Source organism: Anomalospiza imberbis, chromosome 4 (genome assembly GCF_031753505.1).
Source record: "Anomalospiza imberbis isolate Cuckoo-Finch-1a 21T00152 chromosome 4, ASM3175350v1, whole genome shotgun sequence".
Classification (NCBI taxonomy): domain Eukaryota; kingdom Metazoa; phylum Chordata; class Aves; order Passeriformes; family Viduidae; genus Anomalospiza; species Anomalospiza imberbis.
The window spans coordinates 29,992,505-30,010,538 of NC_089684.1; the positions used below are offsets into that span (position 1 = coordinate 29,992,505).

At 39.2% G+C, this 18,034-nt stretch overlaps 1 protein-coding gene across 8 annotated transcripts in view; it reads left to right on the plus strand.

Moving 5' to 3' along the window:
• The first annotated feature begins 1,604 nt into the window (after positions 1–1,604).
• The window catches only part of MAPK10 (mitogen-activated protein kinase 10), a 141,047-nt gene continuing 124,617 nt past the window's right edge, over positions 1,605–18,034 (plus strand). For 2 of the 8 annotated variants that reach the window (XM_068187707.1, XM_068187715.1), the window contains exons 1-2: positions 1,904–2,013; positions 6,448–6,567. The gene's annotated coding sequence lies outside the window, so the exon portion shown is untranslated. The other 6 variants (XM_068187709.1, XM_068187708.1, XM_068187713.1 and 3 more) reach the window with 6 other exon arrangements.

The following is an 18,034-nucleotide window of genomic DNA, read 5'->3' on the forward strand; positions in this document are numbered from 1 at the left end:
AACAAAAACCTTCACATTCAAAAAATAAGAACATGTAGGAGAAACAGGCTAATGGAGGAGGAGTGGTATATGTAGACAAGAACAGGCAGCCAATAACTCAGGGGCCCATCACAGCCATTGACTTCACTCTGTCTGTAGTTAGGTTAAACAATTTAAATGTTTATGTGTCATGCCATATGTCAATGCATAGGCTGCTAAAGGCACTTGGGTGGTGGCCCTGAGAAAAACAAGAGTTACACAACCTGGGTTAGATAACCTCTATGATTGAGATCCTGGTCACACAGGATTGTGTTTGGCCCTGGGTGTGGTAAAACCTGTGGAATATTCAGACCAATGGCCAGAAAGCTGCACTGAGTTCCTTGGTGTTCTTTTTGACCAATGAAATTGATATAGTGAAGAAAATGGTTTGGTTTTCTGAGAGGGTATTTTGGCAAGATAGAATGTCACCATAATAGGAGGAAAGACAAAAAGGATTGGGATTGTTCAGCCAGGAGAAGTCTTTGAGGTGACCTAACTGTGGCCTTCTATAACCTGAAGGGAGCCTACAGGAAAGATGGAGAGGGAGGCCCTTGTAAAAAGAGGGCCCTTTGTACAAGGGCCTTGAGTGACAGGATGAGGGGGAATGGCTTAAAACTGAAAGAGAGCAAGTTTAGGTTAGATATTAAGAATGATGGATGGATGAAAGAGGAATGAAAAATTGGATGTCCCATCCCTGGCAATGTGCAAGTCTAGGTTGGGTGGGGCTCTGAGCAACTTGGTCAAATCAATGACATCCCTGCCCAGGGATATTGGAACTGGATGATCTTTAAGGTTGCTCCCAACTCAAAGCATTCTATGATTGTATGATATTTCTAACTAGTTCTTATTCCAGTCTAAATCTTACGGAAGTGTAGTAGCCTTCCAGTGTATTTTCTTTGGTGTTTTTCATGTCAGAAGAGAAAAGACATCCTGCAGTTTGATATGTGCAGAAGAAATGTTATCTGCTCAATTTTTAAACTTGAGGGCATCAGAAGTCATCACTAACTCTGCTTGGTTCTGTGAGCAAAAAATGCAATAGTTCCTCTGTGCAGTGGTCGTTTTTAGAAGTGGGATTTGTGGCAGTCCAGCAGTGGGCACAACATACTGCTGGTAGGGAGATCTTTAGCAGGTCCTTGGGCTTCTGGGGGACTCCAAGAGTTGCACTGCTTGTTCATTCGAGCAGTAGTTGTGTTCAATAGCTGTGGAGGAGATGTGTTGTTATTTTATAATTTTTTAAATCCCTCTCCCAGGCTGAAACTTGATTGAATTTTAAAAAGATGTCTAAATTTTTAGGGTGATGGGCATTTATGCCTTTGTGTAGCAGCTAATGTAAACAAAAGAGCAGATCCACAGTGCTATTACCACCTTTCCGCTGTACTGCAGATGTCTGAGCTGCTGCTGCTGGTGAGTGCTACAGGAGGCTGCTCAGCTTCCCTTTGCAGGCTGCTCTATCCCCTGATTCTCCAGGAGATACCGTGGCTGTGGCTGCAGATTAGATTTTTCTCTCCCTCCCCCTGCGAGACCTCTGTGTGCTTTGACGTCATGTGTGCTCCTTTCAGTTGCCATAGCAGCCCCATTCCCCAAGCTCTCTGCCTGTCTCCTCTGGTAGGTTCCACAATGGTACAGCCAGCATCACGCTGCACAATGGTTTCCAGGCAGTGAAAGAGCGTGATTCAGCAAGCCACTCTTCCCCCCCTCCCCTTTTATTTCATTATTATCAGACATTTTGCCTTCCCTTTTTCTGTTCTCTTCTACGCTCTCCCCCAGGCTTTTCTTCAGTTCTTTAAAGGAAAACGGTGATTTACCTTGGAAACCAACTGCCCATCTTTATTTTTTTTTTTTTTCTTTTCTGTCTTTCCCCCCTACCACCATTATTATAACTAGCCTGTTTTTTTTCCTCGACACTGTTTGGAATGTGATTTAAAAATACCACCTAAAGTCGCAGTTTGGGGAAAAGGTTTCTGGACGAGGAGAATAGCTCGCAAGCAAGGAATGGTAGGTGGTTGATGCTAATATTCTTTGACTAACTGCTTTCGCAGGGTGGGGTGATGAATATTGATTGCTGCTTGAGGAAAAAAATATTAAAGCAAGGGAGAGGGAGAGAAAGAGAGAGAAAGGTTAATCAAGTAAACTGCTAAGCGAAGCAAGAAGGCTGCACCTGTCCATTTTGTGGCCAGAGAAGCAACATTTTCCTGTGTTCGGGTGTGTATGAGCCTTAATGTTGGGGCGCTGTGGGTGACTGGTGGCCGTGAGAGCACGGCAAGGGCACTCCGTGGATGGGAGTGTGGTGGTGCTTTACCAGCTGGCTCGTGTAAACACTGGGGTTTTACTCAGCCTCATCACCTCTAACGCTGCCTGCGGGCTTTGGGGGGAAGGAGGTGTCTTGGCTTGCAGTTCAGGAGAAAAATGAGGGTGTTGTGAGGATTATAGGGTCCATACACAGCTGTAAAAAATGTGAATGTGGAAAAATGAAAAGAGGACAAGGAGCTGGAAGATTCAGAGGACAGAAGTCTTGGCCTTTTGCAGAGTGATTGAATGCCAAAAAAAAAAAAGTGTGTATGTGGAAGTGTTTGACAGACCTTGCAGGATGTGGGGGACAGGGTTGTTTTTAAGAAAGTAGCCTTTAATCATCTGCATTACTTGGATTCAAGTGGACAACTCAGCCCACTGGGTTTAACAGAACCACAAGAGCTTTGTGTTGTGTTTACAGAAGTGTTTACAGCAAGCTATGGGCCAGTTATTTTGCAAAAGAGAATTAACAATCTGTAGATGCTGCAGTGAAATCAATGTTGCTTTGCAGGGAGATCCTCTGGCTAAAAAAGCTACTGCTACAGGAAGAAATGTTGGTTTCGTTTTTTACAGCAGAGTGACATTATTAGAAATAATAGAAATTTGCCTTGGATAATTAAGTGTTACAGCATTGTTTAATAAGCAGGCTGTGCTCCCAGTGAACCATGATGGGCATGCTTCACACCATTCGTGTGCTGGGGGATTGTCAGCTTGTTTACATGGGCTCCTTTTGCTGCATAGCTTCCTGATATCCTCAGTGCAACTTTCCTGTCCTCTGATATGTTCACTGTAAGTTTTGCTAGAGACTTCTACAGGGGCAAACCGGCACTATGTGAAAATACAGATTTTGAGGGAAATTATGGCATGGAGTAGAAATGTATTGAGAAGAAAATGCAAATAATTATATTGTAACTAATCAGAGGAGTCTGAAATCAGCTTGGTGGAGGACACAGAGGTTGTCCTGCAAGCCCAGCTTTAACAAAAGAGAGGGGTTAAGATAGAACAGGCTGGTGTAGGTATGGCACAGGGCTGTTTGTCTTTGCCCACATGTAACCTGTCTTCAGTCCCCATGCCTTGGGGAAAATGGGGTGCACCAAACCCCACTATTTTAACCTTCTTTCAGTATAGTGCTATATAATCACTGGTCAGGAACACTGAAGCAATATTTTCTTCTGTGGTCCTCTGGCTGTCTGCTCTCTTCCTGCTAGGAATAGTGGCATAGGAATACCCTTTCAGTTGGCTCAGCTAATGACTTTGTCTTACAGGGATGCGGATGTGAACAACAAAGGTGATTTGACCTCAGCCATTAAACAATATTCTTTTTCCCTGACTCAATAAACTGCACTCTTGCTCATAGCTCTCTCCTGCTGTTTCAGAGTATGCATAATTTTTCAGGGTCCTGTTGTAATTATGGTTTTGTTGAAGAGTATTAGGATTACAAGGATGTTCCTAAATGGGATAAGGACAGAAATCACTGACCATGAGAAATAAGTTAACTTCAGCTGCCTGTATGCCCACTTGGAAAATGCCCTTCTCATTGTTAAAAAGCTCCTTCAGTGCACACACAGGTTTCTATGAGCAGATGACAGGGATGAGTGTTTTCTTGTAGGTTTGGGTTTTTTTTTCCCTTCTGTCAGTGGCTGGCATGTTTGCAGCTGTTTTTTAACGATTTAACAGTACTGGATCAATATACCTTCAAACAGTGTTACAGTACCAAATCTGGCTTGGGAAAGCAAAGAGAGCATTATCAAAATTTCACTGCCATGTTATTGGAGAAGGTCATAAAGTTCACTTGTAGTTTACAGTTCATTGGAAAATTAATCTAATTTAAGGGAGTGCTAAAGCAGGCCCAAAGGAAGGTGGTTTTATCATTGCTTTTGCCGACGACATAATTTTCTCAAGGTTTGGAAGAGAGAAAAGCTGCATTTAGGGAATGGCCTCCAGCTTTAAAATTGGCCATCTCTTAAACTGTTGTTCAGTAGATACTACCCAGTTCCTTGGACAGTTCCAAATTACAGAAAATATCACTGGCTTGTTGATAAATTTTCAAATCCAAGTAAATTTTTGGTTTTTTTTGTCCCAAGCATTCTATACCCATAGCCCCTCCCATTCCACTGATTACATTTTGAGCTTACAATAAAAGCACTACTAGAAATTATGTCCTGAAAGCCTGGCGATTGCAGAATCACCACAGCTGCTGCTCTGTCATCAGGAGTAAAGGAGAGAGTATTGGACTACAATATTGTACAGTCCAATACAGTATTGTATTGGACTACAATACTGAATATGTATATGTATATAAATCCTGGCCTTCAAGGCTCATTTTCTGCTTTTGATTCTTGCACACTTACTGTTCCTTTTCTGTGATTCTCTCACCCTTACTGTTTTGAAAGCTACTTGCAAGGAAAATGGACCCTCATAAAGGACCACCAGTGATTAAAGTAGAAATCAAAAGCAGTAGAGGGGATGGGATGGAATTTCCTGGTCCCCTCTCCACTGTTTATGAAAGCTACACAGCTGTTCTTGAGCTGCTCTACTTTGTTTTAGCCTGATAGCTGTAGATTTGTTAGCAAGATTTAGAATCTCTCTTGGCTAGTTGTTAGAAGAGAAGGGCAGGAAATTCAAGTCCCAAAACTTTCAAGTCTTACTGGTTTTTTTTTGGCAGAAGTTTTGATGTGTGAACTCGCTAGTGGTGGTGGCATGTTCTGTTTCATTTCTACACAAAGGATGTGAATTCATGAGCTTTAGTGTGCCCTAGGATCTTCCTGACTATGCCTGGAGTACAGGGCAGTGTCTTTTTACAGCAAGAAAAAGGAAAAGAAACCGTTGTGTTTTTAGGCAGATTGTGGGCTTTTCTCCCATCTAAGAACAAGGCGATGTTGATGACCCTGTGAGCACAGACCCTTGCTCACATCACAGCAGTGACGTGGGAAATTTGGGATGTGTTAGGACCTGATCTAACATGAATCTTTGGGTATGTTGGACTCTCTCAGGACTTTCGTGAGGTAATAATCAGTAAAAGTTGGAGTCCAGAAGACCCTTCCAGTCAAGTCAATAGCTGCTTCACCAGGATTACACACTAAGAGGTCAATAACCCAGCAAATTAGGAACTGTAATTTAGGGGTTGGATTTCAGGAGGCTGAGTTGGGCCCTTTTTTGTTAAGTAGTTGTTTTCTCACGAGGATTTTTCATTTTCTGTTCTTAGAACAAAGTTTTAGTTCTCTTCTCAGATACATGAAAGTATGTTAGGATACAGGGGTAAGACAATGTTGCTCAAACCTTATATTTAATAGTAATGACTTAGTTTTGTTCAGTGGTTAGGTACCAGAACACCATGTTTTATTGTTCCTTATCTTATTCACTATCTTAATACCACAGCATTTGCTTTTTCCTAGAGTTCTTGAGGTTGTCTGTAAGTTTCTTGGCTGCATGTGCTTTGCCAGTTGAACATTTTTGTCACATGCTTTGCTATTTGGTTTTAAGAGGGTGCTAATTTGATAAACAGCATTAATTCACAGGCCTTTTCTGATGCTTATATGTATCCATATCACACAGTTTTTAAAGCTGTCAATAATGTCACAAGTCAAATTTAATTTCCATCCCCAGGTATTGGTGGCAGGTGACTGTGTCCATATCTCAACTTGTTATAGGTAAAGTTTCTACTCTTCCTTATTCCAAAGAAAAAATTTGAAGATCTGGCCTGAGAAAGATAGATAGTATAGAAGCAAAAATAATTATTTTAGTTTTTATGATTTTTTTTTAGTGCCATCTGTTTCAATTTGAACAGTCTTGAACATGTGGTCTTGAGCACTAAGGCTTTGAATTTTTTTCCTTTTTTTTTTTTTTTTTTTGCTGGTGGGGGAATAACTGACTCACTTCTCCCATTATTTAAACAGCACTTCATTTGGCATTATTTTCTGTCTCCTGCCTTTCTTCTTTGTGTAGAAGAAAGGAAATTTATGGTACAGTTAGTGCCTGAACGGGATGCATTATGGTGTTATCAGAGAGAAATCTAAAGTCTTTGTTATATGATGTGCAGATATTGATATTCCAGGTTAGTTTAGTTTTCTGAAATTTTCTGTGTCAATCAGACTTGGAAAAATAAACCCCAAATATTTCTTTCTCTTTTTTTGTGCTTAGGGCTAGTATTAGAAACCTGTACCAACAGCAGGCCAGACTCAAATATCAGCTATGGCAACCCATGCATGAAGTTGATGCCTTTGAACTGTTTCGTATAGATGAGACATAGCACATGCTGTGGTGAGTCAACAATGTATTATTTTATTAAATCATACTTCTTGGCAAAAAAAAAAAAAAAAAAAGCCAAAAGATGCTTAATGCCGAAGTGCATGCTGATTTATTTTTACCTTTTTTTTTTTTTTTTTGAGGGGGGAGGCAGGGAAAGTTAAAGTTACAACTTGTAGTAATTTTTAGTACACATTAACATAATGCTGTTATCTTATAATGAATTTTCCAAGTGTATAATTTCTGCATTGCACAGTTATCAGATGGAGCACATTCAAATGTGGTTTCAGAGGAAGTGTTAATATAGCAAAATAATTTTAAAAAAGACCCTACACATGCAGTATTCTGAGCACTATTTGAAATGGCAAAATCTGTATCACTACTGCAAAATCCACAATTTTGGACTTATTTTTGTAACCAATGTTTTCCATCTCTTAGATTTGGTGTGGAGGGAGAGAAAAGGTTGTTTTGTTTCTCTTTGAGGTGACTGAAGAAGATCTGGGGGAGTCATCACAGACTTTTTGTCATATATCTCTTTATCCTTCGACAGGAAAATAGTGAGAACAATGATGGAAATCAAAGTTTTTTTAAAAAAATACTTTGTAGTTTTAATGTCTTAAGTCTGTTAATAACTTCAATGCATATTTCATACATAATAAGTCATTTTGGTTCTGATAATTTATTTAGGATGGTTTTTGTGTACCTTTGGGAGATGAGGAATTGTTTTCAGATTTCTCATGTAATCTCAATAGAATTGTTGTCCAGAATTGCAACTGTTACTCCAATAAGGTGTAGCTCCAAGTCACTGAAATGTTTTTGTAGGGAGATAGATCTCTTACTTGTAGATGTGGCATGTGAGTAACGTTAAGGGTGATGAACACTCTGGTAACACTTTCGTCCTTGATGAAGCTGATGAAAAAAATTTAAACAGGTGTCAATTAAATCTACTTGACTGCTTTGAAGTGAGATGAGTAGCAGAAAGCAGTGCCTACTAGAGTGCCACCGAGAGAATTTGTGCTCTGTTGGAATCTAGAAGGTTTCTCAAGGGGAGAAGACACACACTGGACAGTGATTTGTGGCATGAGGAGTCACAGTCTGGATGCTCACATCCTTGACTTGTGGACATCCAGTGGAAGCAGTACATTTATGTAGTACTTAATAACCTCACTTTTTTACTACTATGATATTTTTAACTTCTTATGGCTTTTAGGGCCCATTGTCCTAAGGTAATTGTGGTTAACAACGCAGCCTTCATCTTGGCTTAACGTCTGGGCTTTAGAAACTGTGACACTGAGCCTTTTGCGTATGAATGGGTCTGGGTGACTTTTGCATTTACAATGAAGCCTGGAACTGTATTAAATATATATATATATTATTTTGCTTTAATTCTGTGTTTGGGAGCATACAGATAACCTGCTAGTTGTAGATAATGAGAATTTTAAATAAGCTGGCAGGAGCAATGTATGTATGATTTCTGGTAGTTGATGGAGTGGTGCAAATCAAGGATTTTGTTAACATGTCCATGATGAACAGTTGCTAAACAGACGTTGCATGAAAATTTTATAGTGTTTTGTACATGTTAATGCAATTAGCTGATACTCATGGCAGCTCAGTTCCTCTCACCATTAACATTATTAAAATTGCTGTGTAAGTAGAAAAGTTGTTCTTAAGAAGCTGGTTGATGATAATCCCTACTCCTGGTGATTTTGCATTTAGTAGTATATGGTATATATAGTGCTAATTTTGGACCACAGTGGTGCTGCTGTCTACAAGCCGTGTGACTTGATAATTTGTCCTCCAGGTCACCAAGATGTCTTTATATTAATGTTGCAGCTATCCATATTTGCTGTATGGTATTTCAAGCATTTACCAATGGCCCGTTCAGGTTACTTTCTGAGTTCAGTGCACATCTAAGTCACCTCCCCCAGCTCTGTTCTTCCCAATTTAGATTTTAGGGTGGGTAATCAGTGCAAATATCACTTTTTCAGAAACAGCATATGAAATGTGTCAAAAGAACTCAGAGATGTAGGGAGAGAGTTGCTTGAGAAGTTTCCTCCCAGATGACACAGCATTAATAGGCAAAATTATTTAAATAAGCTTAACAGAAATTAAGGACTGTAAACTCTTCTTTTGAGGCTACAAAAACATCTGTAGGTGTCTTCAGGCATTTAATACAACCCTTTAGCATAGATTTAAAGCTTTGTCTGTATAGGAATTAGGCATGCACTTCTGTAAATGTGTGTGTAGCAAATGCAGTTTGAAATCTGGGGCTTATGCTCTCTGTGCAGGCTCTCTCCAGTTAATATTGCTCATTAAGGAAGTTTGATCATATAGCTTTATTTTGCATTCAGCAGTATCTGTTGATGAAAGCACAAGCTTTGCAACTGTAGAAATTGTATGTGAAATCAGAAACCACATACAAAAATTAGCATATAATTAGTGAAGTTGAATTACCTGCCAAAATCTTTTTTAAAAGGTCAGGAAAAGAAGCATTTGGAGAACAGAAGAACCTATCAGTATTCATCAAGAAAAGATCAAGCAAGGAAAAAACCTTGGGATGTTCTGTTTACCAAAAAACTGATGTTAGTGCTGTGGGCAATGGGTGTTTTTTACAGTTGAGTTAGTAATTTTATAAGAAACCACATGAGAGAAAGGTTTTGCTACATCTATGCAGAGAAGGAAAATACCTGGGATAAAGGAATTCTGGGGGGTTTTTAAGTGCTTGAAAAAAAAATTTGAGGATCTATTTTGTAGTGTCTTGGTTTGGCATCTTGCTACTAGAGTCATATTTTTTTTGGAATATTGTGTTTGTTCCTCTTACGTTCATCACAGGTGTTAAGTGCATGAGAAAAAATCAGAGGAACTCAGAGCACAGTTTTTTCTGAGACACTTGTGTTCTGCTCCTCTGCCTAATAGAAAAACCATGTTTATATTAAATTTGCTGCATATGATAAATGTAAAAACTTATTACCTGTTACTGAAGATGGCCATATAATGTGCAACACATTTCCCCTTGGAGGACTGTTGCCTGAGCCTATTTCCAAAATCTATTTGTTATGTGATCAGCTACATGCGAACAAAGGTTTTCCAGAAGTGACCTCTAATATTCAACACCTCAGCTGCTCACCCTCTCTACTTTTCAAGGGGGCTGGATTTTTTCCAGAGAGTGCTGGGATCTTCACTTTGGATTATAGACTTTGCAATAGAACCACTTGATCACCTTTTATTTCAATAAACCTTGCTGGAGATGCCCATAAAAGGAATTTTCCTGCCTTTGCTTTTTTTTGTTGTTGTTGATGATTATCTTTTTCTCCTTTATATATGGATTTTCTTTTTTGTGTCCTCAGGATATTCTTTTGCAGAGTGTTTTCACTGTCCTTTAAACTCAGATAATGTTATGTGGGTTTACACTATTAGTTCTTATTCTGATTCATATCCCTTCTCCTTCCATCCTTGGTTTGTCTTTAGTTATTCCTACAGCCCCTAAGATTAGTATTTTAATAAATTATATTGAAATATAGCATTGTCAACTCATGCAGTATTTGGTTTTTTTAAAATGCCCTGAGCTAAGTATCACATACATGTGAGAAACTAGAGCTTTCCTTCAACAAAATGTAGGCTTTTTGTTTATATTACTGAAAAAAATGAAGCTTGAGTATGTGAAAGAGTGAGGTTTCAAAAATGCACAGCCCTCCTACCAAGATTATTCCCCAGTGGTACATTGGAATTTTGAGATCATAAACATGGGTCTTAGACATTTAGGACAGATAATCTTAAAAAAAAAATATTTGTTGCTTAATAAATATTTATTTATTTATTTATTATTGGAAAGTGAATATTTGCTGTCTTTCTAATGCTTGTAATGACACAGACATACCATATATTGTATCTATGTCTGTGTTCCCCCAGTAGTTGAACTGGCCCAGCTAAGGTCAAGTTATTTGCACATTTAAAAAGTGAAAATGAAATTTATCTAAAAAATTCAAGTGCCTGGTGTCTGTCTTTGAGGGATCTCTAGTTGTTCAGTTTTGCACTGGAATACTGCTGGACCAAATGCTTTTGTTCTGCCTCATGTCAGTCTGAGCTTACTGCAAAGGAGCGAGTTTAATTTATGAGCTTAATGCTTTCCTGTGTCAGGCGTGACCTGTGAATATATCCCATGAAATATTTGTGTCTGCTGCATTTTTTGAGTTCCTGGTGGAAAAAATAGCCCTGAACCACCTGCCAGGCTAGTTCAGCATTTGGCAGGCTCCTCATCCAACCTTATGGAGAGAATATCCAGGACTATTGCTGTGGAATATGGGAGTAGAATGTCAGACAAATATCTTCTGAACCTTTGAATAGTTTTCCAGCGTGATTCTTATGAGCTGTACTAAAATAATTTTAATAGCCTGCAGAAGGATAAATGGAAATGCTAAATCAATAGCAAAAAACACGAATGGTGCCAGCAGAAAGAGGGAAAAGAGACCAAGACAGCAGTAAATTCAGCTCTGCAAGGCATGCAAACCCATATTATATAAAGTGGTGGGAAGTATTTTGTGACCACAGGGCGAAAGGTTTTGCCTGCTTCCTCTTCAAGGCTTGTCAGTGTGGTGTGTCTCTGTGCCTGTTATTTGTGGCCTGTCCTTATCAAAAGTGCCTTTCCTTCTCACAGTTTGTCAACAGGAGCAGAAACCTGAATATACCATGTAGAACTGCCAGCTTTTCCTCTGCTGTTGTGCATGTTGGAAAGACGGGGGAGCACTGGCTGTGGGTGAAAGGTGTTGCTCTTGTAGGGAGGAGCACCCACAGTGCTGGCAGCATCAGCTACTGCATCCCTACTCCGGCACAAGGATTTAGGTGGAGTTGGCTCAAGGCTGCAGTGTGCCAACTGCTGTACAGTCATTAGGTAAGCAGCTTTAAGCTCTTGGGCAGTCGTTTCCCAGTTCTAAAAGAGAGTGAAAGAAGCCAAAGGTGTATAGGGGGTTATCAGTGCAATGCAGCAAGTATGACATCGATGTCATGTTCCTTCTCTTTTTAACTATTGTTGCGGGGATGGATAGTGACAGACAAGTGAAAGCACAAAGGCAAAAATGCACGGTGCAGGATTGTCCAGAAGAGTGAAGTTATCCAGAGGTCATTCCAACTCATCGTGCATCCATAGCCTCACGTACAGCACTTGGTATCCTTCCTGCATTGGGTGCAGACTGAAGGTTGGCAAGAAGAGAGGGAACACTGCAGTGCTTCCCAGTGCAGTACTTGTGCATTCTTAATGTGTTCAAATTCCTGGTAGAATTAATAGGAGCAATTCACCAGTGAGGAGTTTGAGGAGATGTAATTATTAAATAGGCATTCCTGAGCTGTTGGATGTTGAATAGCTCTAGATTAGTTTTATAAAAATCAGAGTTCCTGAGGCTTACAGTTTTTAATCACTTTAAAGAAGAGTAAGAACATAAGAACAGCCAGTTCTCACAGGAAAAATCGATCTAGAGAAGGCTTCTGTCCTCAGTGGCCATTAGCTAAATATTTGGAGAAGAAAAGTAAGAACAAGATAAGCAATCTCCAATGGATCTCTTGTTGTGTTCTCCTGTATTCTGGCAATCTGACTTTTTTAGGCATAGAAATTATTTCTTTGTCTTAAAAATTCTCTTTCCTAACTCACCATTTTCTGCCCAGTATAGTTTTTATGAAATCTTTTCTAGATATTCAATATGATGATCAAGTTCTGGTTGCATTGAAAATGCTGAAATTTTATTTGTTTTAAAAAGGGATATTGAGTGTACATATTATCCCTATTCTGGAAAAAAAAAAAGAATTCATATGTGAACCCACAGTAAAAATGCAGGTGCTTTAAGAATACTATAAATGTATAATAGCACCTTGATAAGATGTTCTGTTCCTAACAGATATGAAATCATGGCTAAAGGTAATATTTATACAGCAGGCTGTGGAGTAATTTATTTTGTGTATAGCTTTGTGTTCACATGGTTACTATCCCAAGCTGGTTTATCTAGACCAGAGCAGCAGGTACAATGCAATGGTTTGGGTTGAAGGGACTTTGGAAGGCAGGGCCTTCTTTCTCGGGTTAACTGGGGTTACAGAGACTTTCTGATTTGCTTCGTTACTGCCTTTGTTTAAAAATCTAACTCCAGTTAGGTATCCAGCTAGGGGGCTACTTTCCTTGGAGCAGGTGTCAATGCTCTCCATTCTGGCCTGCCAACACTGCATGGAAGGAGCCGTGAATGGGAGCATTTTCTTGATTTATAGGCTGTTAGGATTGAAATAGAGCACACAAGAGAAGGCAGGGTGGAAATAATTACCCTGTGCTTCATAGAGTGGATGTGATGATTTTTCTTGGTCACACATCAGAACCAGATAAAATAATGACCTAAAATGGTATTCAAATGTTCCTGTCCCTGTATTCTCAATGCAGTTGTTTCTCTGAATGTAAGTGGTTACTGCTAAGTCTGTGTATCATAATTTTTAACTTCTCTACTTCATACCTAGTTCAAATCAGTAGGAACACTATGTAAGTGATTTACCGCCAAAAATTCTAAGACAGTGTTTAAAAATTGACTCAAACTATTAAAACACGAATTTGAAGGGCAAGTCAAAAAGAAAATTGCATTTTAATGCTGGTTTTCTTGAAACAAAAAATTGTCTCCGAGATGTTGCTGAAAACGATATGCAAAGCTTAATTGTGAATCATAATACTACTTAAATGCCTGCATTAATTTTATGTTAGATTACAGTCATCAGAGCATAGATAAATGTTTTTGTGGCATTATGAATGCTTGATTTGCTGTTATACTTAAAATTAATTTTTTTTATCTGCCAAGCTGTGCGAAGAGAATCTCATGGATGTCTTCCATGACACAACACAGTCAAAAAATACCCACATGGTTGTACAAACAGCAGTGATCTATAAACCCTTTCATAAAATGTTTTGAAGGTGATATATATAGAGTCCTCAATATAACAAACCAGTAGTGCAATTCTCTGCTTTTCTTTTGAGAGTTTGGAAAAAATAAAGACAAGGCTTGGTTTTGGCTTCTTTGGGCAGATGTTGCAACTGTTAGTTGAGGCTACATGTGTGGCTCTGTACACAGAGCATGAAACTCAAACTGTCACACGGAAAGCAGTATTGTCAGAATTGAAGTATTCAAAAGCCTGCAGTGAAACCTTCAGGCTTTGAACTGGTTTATTTTGATTTTGTGATCTTGTAGGCCACCTTTGCGTCTCATTGTTAAGGTTTACTCTGAAAATCAAAAAGATGTAAAACCATGCAGAACTAGAACTTGGTGGGGTCATTGAAAGAATGTGAAGGTAGATGCTTCTTTAACAGGCTGAAGGCAATAGGGGCAGTTTTTAAATTAACAAGAAGTATTACACATAAAATTACTCCCTAGAGACCCTAAATAAAACTGTAGCCCCTTGTATGTTACAATGATTTTTATTGGGTCCTAAGTATAAAAGAGAGGACAACATTTAATGTATTCTAAGTCTTCTGTCAGGATTTGACAGCAACAAAATCCAATGTAATGGTGATTACTAAAATGAATTTGACCTCTGACTTCACACCTGGAAATATTGCAAAGAAACTTTGTACTGCTCAGTGATCTAATTTTAATCATCTGCAAGCACACATCAGTTCAATTAGTGAGCCTACTCCTCTCTGCTGAGACTTCTCCTGGAGTACTGCATCCAGCTCTGGTGTTCTCAGTACATGATAGACATGGGCCTGTCGGGGCGGGCCCAGAGAAGGGCCAAAAAGATGATCAGAAGGCTGGAGCACTTCTCCTCTGAGGAGAGGCTGAGATACTGGTGCTTCAGCCTGGAGAAAGAAGGCTCCAAGGGAAGAGCCTTCCAGTACTGAAAAGGGACTTCTAAGAAAGATGGGGATGCTTCATAGTAGGGGCTATAGCAACAGGACAAGGGACAAGTTTTCAGCTGAAGGAGGGTCAATTCAGAGCAGATATAGGGAAGAAGTTTTGGGGATTGTTTTGTAATAAGGGTATTGAGATACTGAAACAGATTGTCTAGAGGTGATAGATGCCCTGTCCCTGCAAACATTCAGGATCACTGTGGATGGAGGTCTGAGCTACCTGATCTGATTGAAGATGTCCTTGCTCATTGCGGGGGATTTGACTAGATGACTTTTCAAAGGTCCCTTCCAATCAAAAAGAAAGAAAATAAAAGCTTGGCTCAGTAGATAAACCAATAGCCCTGCAGTGGCCTGGTGCTATTTCACAATGGCTGTGTTCATTGAGCAGCCTGACCTAGCCCTGCACACTTCCTCCCTTCCCTAGTGATGCCTCATACAGACTTTGGGGTCATCAGGTCTCATGTTTTTCCTGTCCATCCTGCTGGGCTACAAAGCCCAATTGCTTTCATCTTGTGATATGAGCTACTTCTGTCCCACTACCTACTCCATTTCTTGCTGATCTAGATAAACACTGCTTATTTTTTACTTTGCAATTTAAGCACTGTGTTAAAATACCTGTCATTTTCACAACTAGCATGGTTCTCTGCGTGCTGGATCTTTCTGCAGAGGTCAGCAGAACTCTGGTTTGGATTTCATTCAGAACTTTTGGAGGGATGTAGAGAAGGAAGCTTGCTCTTTTTATTTCAGCCATCAGGATTGCCAGTATTTTGCTTTAGAACCTGCTTGTAATAAAAAGAGATTCCAGAATCTAGTTCTTCTTATTTCTGTGCCTTACTGACAAAACCATTGTACCTCCTCTGCATCTACCACCTGTTTCTTTTCAGTGTCCAGTCTTCTTCAGATGTGTTGCTTTGTAGTTGCATCTTTTGCAGTCTCTGCTCGTTAGAAACTGTCCTTGAAAAGGTTTAGTGGATGTTTCCCAAAATAGATGCTCAAAGTAATACTGTATGAAATGCCCAGAAGAGCAACTGTATGATTTTGGGTTAGATCTGCAGGCTTGTTTTGTTTCTAGTACAGCTCAGGGTGATAAGTAAATGTGATGTTAAAAACTTGAAAGAAGGTTACGTGATGTCTTCAAAACAATACCAAAAAATTTGACTTTGAAAGAAAAATTCAGCCTAAACATATTGAGCAAGTTCAGACAAGCAAGTTTGTACCTGGAAAAGCTTGGTTGTGATGAGAGTATTTAATAGCCATGCTGGAAAAGAAATAGATTTCCTTGTTTGGGATGCTCCTTTATTCAATCACTAAATCCAGACCAGAAATCAGTGGCTGTTTGAGTGATTTCACTGGGCACCATCTCTCTGGATGGGGAAGAGGGAGAACAGACAGCAAGAAAGCAGTGCACCTATGTTCTGCAGGATTTATCTTGCTGATTTTTCCCCCGTGTGAGGCACTTGCTTTTGACACTTCAAATTTATGTTATTTATTTCGGATCCTTATGTTCTAGTGCAGAGCTTTCACTTGGAGCTGAGAGTTATCTGAGGGAGAGAGTGCTATGAATGCCTTCTGTTTGTCTGTGAGAAGAATGTTTCTGTCCTCCAAAAATTCTGTGTTGGAGCAATGAGCTGCAGTTTGGAAGGGCTGTGTATCACTGCTCTGAAGGACAAGCATATGTAAAGATAACTGGCTCAGCAGCCAGATAGAGGCAGAACAGGGATAGATGCAGCAAAATAGAGGCAGAATGAATTTTAAACAAAGGAAGGCTTATGTTTAACTGCGTCATTATGTTGGATTTATATCTGCTACATCATTGCACTTAATGAGCACATGAGGAGCTTTGTGATGTTGAATATACCTAAACCTATGGAGAGCTTTTTCATGTTTATTTCACCTCCATCTGATATTGTTTACAGTAACTTTAATGAATATATAACTAGCCATAAATCCTAAAATGTTAATCTACATTCACAGTGAATAGTATTAGAGTATCTCCTGGTACATTTCATGGTTCTACATTAATAAAACTTTCTGCTTTTTATTACCATGCAGGAAAATAAAACATGGTGTCAAGAGAGATTTAAGCCAATATTCCATCTCCAATACTGTGTTATTCTGCAGATGGATAACATGAAATTCATGCAGAGAATCACTTTGTTCCTATAGTAAAAAGAAATATTTGGGCTCAAAGCTTCTGCTAGGCTAGTAAGTCTTCAGAATGAATAAGATTTTCATTGTAGATTTGGTATTGTGAGTCTGTGTAAAATATTGCTTTTTAGTAAATGATGTATTAATTTTCATTCACTTAGGGTGAAGCCCAAAATACATCTGCCTATTTATCAAAAAGAGCAGATGCTGCCATTAAATTGCTCAAATTTTCCATCAGAAAATGGTATTGTACTTCTGTTTTGGCACTTAGTCTTTATACTCAGTTATTTTTTTCATGCTCAGTATCAGTCTTTCAGTGATGGCTTCCATATATCACATATAACGGTGATTGGGGGTGGAAACGTTCAATTCTGGGGTTTAGTGCAATTTTTTTGTAAGATATAAAATGCTGTAAATTTATGGAATACAAAGCTATTTCCTCAGGATGCAGAACTTGGCTCCTTTGTGCATGTGGTATTTTGTGCTATTTTCAGTGCTATAGAATTTTATGGCTTAATTGTCTAGCAAAGTGCATCATCAGCATTGCATATTTGCATTGGCATGTCAGTCTTGTTTTTTTAAATAAATAGAATATGTAGTAAATCATAAGTGGCTTTTCAGAATTAAAATTAAGTCAGTGAATGAATTGCTTTGTCCTTGCATATGGTGTGTTTGTTTGCAGAGTACCATGCTTGCTGTTGAGATGTATTGTAACTGAAGGATTAAAAAACAAGGAGAAGAAAAAGGGAGGATGGTGTGGGACAAAGACAAAGGACAGCAACTTTGACTCAGTTGTTCTTGGAGTCCAGGTCTTGGATCTACATGACATCCTGCAATTTTTTTTGCAGGAGACTTTCACACAGTCAGTGAGAGTTTGTTAAACATTTGGTAAGTCCAGTTGATAAGTGTGCTATGCTTGCAGAACCTGCAGCCTAGAAATATGGAGGACAATGCAAAGGGTGTTTGCATAAGAGGGCAAAAAAGCCTGCTGCTAATATGACATTAAGCCTTTGTCATTGAAGTTGGTTGGTAGGACAAGCAAGCGCCATGGGAAAAATCTGCTGAGGGAACAAGCGTGATTAGTTACCAGCATTTGAATTATTCATCCAGATTAGGACTTCAATCTGTTAATAAAGTTAGGAGTAGGAAAATATAAGCAAGTATCTGATGCTGGTGGTAGCTCCAGATTGGAAAAACTTTTTCCTTCAGTTAAGTTGTCTTGAAGATGGGAAGTTGTTTTAAGGACACCATGGCTGCATGCAGGAGGGAGGACCCAGCAACCCAGTAGAAAACCTTGTGGCTTTCTGAATTAATTGTGGCTGAAATATCATCAAGGGGAGGAGACAAGACACAGGCACAGAGAGACCCAGGCACATGTTGGTCCTTAACTGTGAGATTTCCTTGTCACTTCAGTAGCAGCAGTCTGCTGTAGCTCTGTGACATTTAGTGTTCTCTGGTCCATCAGTGGCC